The sequence below is a fragment of the Priapulus caudatus genome, unplaced genomic scaffold, assembly GCF_000485595.1.
Source record: "Priapulus caudatus unplaced genomic scaffold, Priapulus_caudatus-5.0.1 Scaffold62, whole genome shotgun sequence".
Taxonomy (NCBI): domain Eukaryota; kingdom Metazoa; phylum Priapulida; class Priapulimorpha; order Priapulimorphida; family Priapulidae; genus Priapulus; species Priapulus caudatus.
The window spans coordinates 533,155-539,582 of record NW_014577123.1 but is presented as its reverse complement, the minus strand read 5'-3'; positions in this window follow the sequence as shown (position 1 = coordinate 539,582).

The following is a 6,428-nucleotide window of genomic DNA, read 5'->3' as shown; positions in this document are numbered from 1 at the left end:
ACACCGCCCGCACAAACAGTTCGAAACAGGCTGCATTCGTGTGTGCTCTTGAAACCCAACCTAAAAATGGCCGCTCTTATCCACATATAATCAAAGACAACCCTGCTACCATTTACAGTAGCTAACTACTGACCGTTTCCGTCTTCTGTCGCATTATTCCCAGGCATAAGCTGTGAAATACCTAAAATAATAATTGCTTTGCTGGAGCCAGTATGCGCCGGTTTATGTTAACGCCCACTATATTAATATAGGGCAAACAAACTTTAAAAAATGTTGTTAAAGATCGAAACTGAGATAAACCAAAGTAGCATCTACTGCTCGTTAAAAACGGGCAGACTGTGAAATGTTTAGACACGTAGCTACTGGTGAACTGGCGTAACAGGGGAGTTTTAAAATATATGTGATAGTTGACAAAGTCTGTGTTGTAGCCTTCTACACGCGTGATATGGTAAAGGTGTGTTTGTTCCTAGTGTACACACAACCTATGATTCGGTAAAAGGAGGTAATGCGCTGTGTATAAATCACGTATGGTATCGGTAAAGTTCCTGTACCACTGTATCACACACACATGCTAATGGTTGTTTGTACCTGTGTAATATCCGCGGTATACGGAAATGTGTATGTGTCGTGTGGTGGCGTGTGTTTGGTGGCGTGTGTTGTGTTGTGTGGTTGTGGTGTGTGTGTGGTGGTGTGTGTGTGTGTGATGTGTGATGTGTAGTGTGTGTTGTGTGTGTGTTGTGTGTGTGTGTGTGTGTGTGTGTGTGTGTGCTGTGTGTGTGTGTGTTTTCTGATGTGGTGTGTTGTGGTGTGTGTGTTGTGTGTGGATGTTGTGTGTGTGTGTGGGTGTATGGTGTGTGTGTGTGTGTGTGTTGTGTGTGTTTGTGATGTGTGTGTGTGTGTGTGGTGTGGTTGTGTGTTGTGTGGTGTGTTGTGTTGTTGTGTGTTGTTTTGTGTGGTGTGTGTGTGTGTGTGTGTTGTGTTGTGTGTGTGTGTTGTGTGATGTGGTGTGTGTGGTGTGTGTGTGTGTGTGTGTGTGTGTGTGTGTTGTGTGTGTTTGTGTGTTGTTGGTGTGTGTTGTGTGGTTGTGTGTGTGTGTGTGTGGTGTGTGTCGTGTGTGTGGTGTGTGTGAGTGTGTGTGTGTGTGGTGTGTGTGTGTGTGTGTGTTGTGTGCATGTGTTGGTGTGTGTGTGTGGTGTGTGTGGTGTTGTGGGTGTGTGTGTGTGTGTGTGTGTGGTGTGTGTTTGTTTAGTGCGTGGCGTGGTGCGTGCGGCGTGCGTGCGTTGCGTGTGCGTGTTGTGGTGTACTTGATTATACACACCTGGTGAATGGTTGTGTGTGTACCGTGTGTACACACGGAATAAGGGTGAGTTTGTGTCCATGTGTATACACGCGTGATACGGTAAATGTGTGTTTGTACTTGTGTGATACTTGTAGTGATCGCGCGCGTCTGTAACTGAGTGATGTCCGTGTGATGGTGAAGCTTCGTCCGCATGTCCCGTCTCACATCTGTTTGCATCTCATGTTCGAGATAGTTTTTGTTGACCTAACCATGTTTTTGCTTTCCACTCTGGTCCACCTTGTTTCGCATCGTTCACAACCTTCTTCACGTGTATTACTTACAACGGCCAGCCGGTCGATCTAGTGTAACAGAGTGTTGAATAATGTAAACGGTAATAGGACAGTAAGAGTATAGTCCGTAACTTTAATTAAATAACGCCACGGCATAGACGGTGACGTAGGTCAGATCCGTGTTGATTGATTGCACTGACATAAATTTAATTAGTGAATCTATATAAATATATAGTGTAATATATAGATAGAAACGCACACTAGTCTCGGTGTCCTCGAAGGGTGGACAGCGAAGGCACTCATATTCATTCGTATTCATTCGTACACGCACTGCAGGGCAGCTTCCGCTCTTGCAGCATTAATGGTCGGTGCAGCAAATGTATACGGCAGGGGTATACTGTACTCATGACGCCACTGTGCGGCTGTGCGAGGCTATTAGCTAGAGCTATAATGAAGGTGTGTATTCCGTGTTTTCCAGTGTCCCGTATATGTAGTACATACATATACAATACAATATCGACACCGATTGTAATTATCATAAATATAGTAATCAGCACGCAGGCCCATCGTTACGGCGTCGACACGTCAGCTTACGTACCCGCCTGTTTCCCTCTCTCTCTCCGTGCGTGCGCAAGACATCCACGATAATATACAAAACAACCTGCGTTTCGCCGTGCCAACGCGTTTCTTCTTCTATAGCGTTGTCCTCTATTCTCGTGTACGCCGTAGTAGTTGTAGACGTCGTACGTGCGTGCGTGTGTGCGTTGTGTTTACTGTACAGAAAGCCTCGCGTTATCCTGCAGCGCACCACCTGGTGGTGGGTCGAACGCGCATCTTCGTGGCACCAAACGATTCGCACCCGTTTTTCTCCGATCCGGGCGGGGAGTCGTGTGTGACATATACAATACATCTAACAAGAGTAGAGATAATAGAGAATCTCTTAATCACTCTTGATATACATAAGCTGCGAGTATACGACATACAATAACAAGGTGTGTGCCTACCAGTATATTTGCCAATGTGCGGCGTGGTGTGTGTACTTAGCGTATATACCCGTCACGTCGTGTGCTGTGTATGGAGATCCGTTTTTTAAGTCGTGCTCAGAGCTTCGTCGTATGCGTTGGCGATGCGTGCGTGCGTGCGTGCGTGCGCTGTGTGCACGCACCAGATGCGACGACAAAGATCATTTGTTGTGTAATACACACCATTTCACTGTGATCGTGAGGCCGCATGCGTGTGTGTGCGTGCGTGCTGCGTGCGTAGCTCGGCTAGGGGGCTAGGGTGCAATCTACAGCCGACCGACTGGTTGCGATGAGGAAGGCAAACAGATGAATGTGATGATAATGCTTGACTAACGAACTCATAATGCTGACTACGACTATTGCGATGATGACGACGACGACACCGATGATGGTGATGATAATGCTGACTACGACTATTGCGATGATGACGACGACGACACCGATGATGGTGATGATGAAGCTGACTACGACTATTGCGATGATGACGACGACGACACCGATGATGGTGATGATGATGCTGACTACGACTATTGCGATGATGACGACGACGACACCGATGATGGTGATGATGATGCTGACTACGACTATTGCGATGATGACGACGACGTCGGTGCTAGTGTGATTGCGAACAGTGGTCCAAGGGTGCGTGTGCGAACGTACGCGGCGTGTTCCGGCGACCTGCGATTCACCGATGTTCCTGTGTTAACGGATACCTGCCGCTGTCACAAATGATTACCCATCATCATACACACACAGACACGCACGCACACACACACACACACACACACACACACACACACACACACACACACACACACACACACACACGCATAGTTGGTCCGACCCCTGCAGGTTTCTACAGTTCCGTGGTATGACGACGACGACGACGACGACGACGATGATGACGATACAGTTCGCGGTGTGATGATGACGGCAGCTATGATGGGGGTGATCACGACGTTGGTGACTATGATTTGTATGACACTGGCGAAAATACTGATAACGATGACGATAATGTAGACAATGATGACGACGGCGACAACGATGTTGACGATGACGATAATCACGACGGCGGCGGCATTCATTAGGGTTTAACCACATAATACGTCGTTATAGTTAGCAAGTTTGATAGTTAGCGAGGGAGAGGCAAAGCAAAGAGTAGGTCGATTGTGCGAGAATTGTTGAAAGTAACTTCATTCTGTTGTATTATTGCAGTTTAATTAAGCAATAAAAACGATTTCTGGGTTATTTCCAGATAAAATTGCTTTGCTGTGTTTTTGTACGTTGCACCTGCTACTTCGGATGTTCTGCTTTCCTAATTTCTCCTCTCAATTCAAATTTTGCCTATGTGTTTATTGTGCTTGGCACTATCACTGACTAAATTAATTATAAATTTCCACTCATTAACAATGAATTTGCCGTGCATTCTCTGTTTGTTAGGCGACGGTGAAATGTTTCCCAAGTTCCGTAGGACCTGGTTTCGTTGCGCAGCGCTTCTTCCGTCGTCAGGCAACCCCCTTGACATTGCCTAGTCGTGCCGAGTTCCCTTGGTAATGCAGCCCTATTACTACACATGTCTGTACGCTGTTCCCGTGCTAATGCAGCCCTCACTACACATGTCTATATGCTGTTCCCTTGCTAAAGCAGCCCTCACTACACATGTCTGTACGCTGTTCCCTTGCTAATGCAGCCCTGACTACACTTGTCTGTATACGCTGTTCCCTTGCTAATGCAGCCCTCACTACACTTGTCTGTACGCTGTTCCCTTGCTAATGCAGCCCTCACTACACTTGTCTGTATACGCTGTTCCCTTGGTAATGCAGCTAATAGTAAATACCGGGCTAAACGTTTTTTCATTGCTAATCCCGTCCTTACTATAGGCCTACTGCCTGAACGCTGTTCCTTTAGTAATCCAGTCACTATACTTTGTTCCTTTGTTTTGTTGTTTTTTAGTTGTACGTTGTTCCTTTGCTAATCCATTCCTCATTATACAAATCTGAACGCTGTTCCCTGAGTAATCCACTCCTTACTATACCAGACTATTCGGGATTCCCTTTGCAACCCAGTCCTCACTATACCATGCTGGCTTGCTCAGAGTGCCCATTCGGCATTCAGAATTTGTATACGCTGGTTAGGATTAACAGCATCGGTGGCTCTACATCCGGCGTGCTAATGAATAGACTGCTATGTTTGTTGCCTGGCTGCGGCAACCTTTTGCAGTACGTTCGATCGCTCCCGTGGTCGTACAGCGCGGTGCAATACACGGGTGCATGCATTCACAGATCGGGCATTCACACCCCGTTATAAACCTGGTATAACCCGGCTGCATTGTTGAGCTTGCAAATACCTACTCGGTGACGGTATGAAAATTAATGAGGGATTCTATATTGCCATCGGCAAAAACTGTGTGCAAGCGAGCGCGACCGCCAGTGGTGAGGTAGCAGGAGTGTGAGAGCTTGCCTATGAAATGAAAATGTTCGATCTGTGGTGTATTCTGATCGTAGAAGCCAGAGGCCCGTTGTCAGACACAAAATTAGGCGTAAGATTAGTCTTAATATATTAACTTTTCTCGTATACCGGCCCTCTATACACCGCGTGTCAGAAACTCGTAACTTTACCATGTTTCTGTCAACAGAAAAGGGGTGAAGACTAATCTTGTTCTGATAACCGGCGTGGTAGAACTATATGATGTTTTATTCCATGGAGTTTTATTATTAGATCATTAGATTATACTATTATTACAAATATTCGAATGCAATATTATAATTCGATTCCTGATAAGCACATTTAATTTCTCGTATCGCATATCTTAAAATCAGTATGATTCTACACCAGCAGTACCCATGAGTAGAGCAGATCCAACCTCGCGCGTGGGGTCATTTTCTCACGCAAGGTGTCGCTACTGTTTCCGCGCGCCTACACCGTTTTTCTAAGATAAGTAACGGTATATAAGTATATAAGTTTTTGTGTATTGTTTTTACGTTTGTAATAGTGGAAACTTCTGTGCCGAAACAAGACAAAGCATATTCCAAGGTATGGTAATTACCATAAATGTATAAAGGTAGGATATACGCAAAGGGCAGTAAAGGCGGCCTTACCTTAAACACAGGAAAAAAATCTCGGATTTCTGCGCGCACATATCTCATGTTTTTCGGCTATTTTAATTAAGAAATTGAAAAAATGGAAATATATACTGAGAACCAAATAAAATGTCCAAATATCGACTGCTTACTGATGTTTGGGGCCACATAATCGTAGCCCTATGGTGTTACATATACATCGCTATAATTATATACGCACCCGTCTGACAGGCTTCACTGTGATTAAATATCGAGGCGCAGAACCTCGACATGTATATTGATTATTTCAGCTCTTAATTTCTAATGATGCCTCATTGCCCATACTCATGCCCCGGCAGCTTCTCCAAATGGCGCACGTTATTCAACGATCACGTTCCAAATCTGATTTCGTTTCTAGACACGTACCCAGCTGCGACACAATTTACGCGCATAATATACATTTATTCAAGATATATTGTACCTCGTTCACAGACCTGTCTGCTATATATAGGTAAGCAGGATTCCCACAGAGTTTACCTGAGGGTGTCATTTGTGTATAGAGGTGGATATCACTATGGCAGATGTTTGGCTAAACAGCGAACAGCATATATGTTGGATTTCCTGGTTGCATGTGAGATGGGAGACGTAGGATTTTCGATAGCTCGATGGAAATAACTCCCCTTCTCTCTCTTTCGCTGTTTCTTGCTCTCTCCCTCCTATCTCTCTCTCTCTTTCTCTCTTTCGCTTCCTCTTGCTCTCTCTCTCTCTCTCTCTCTCT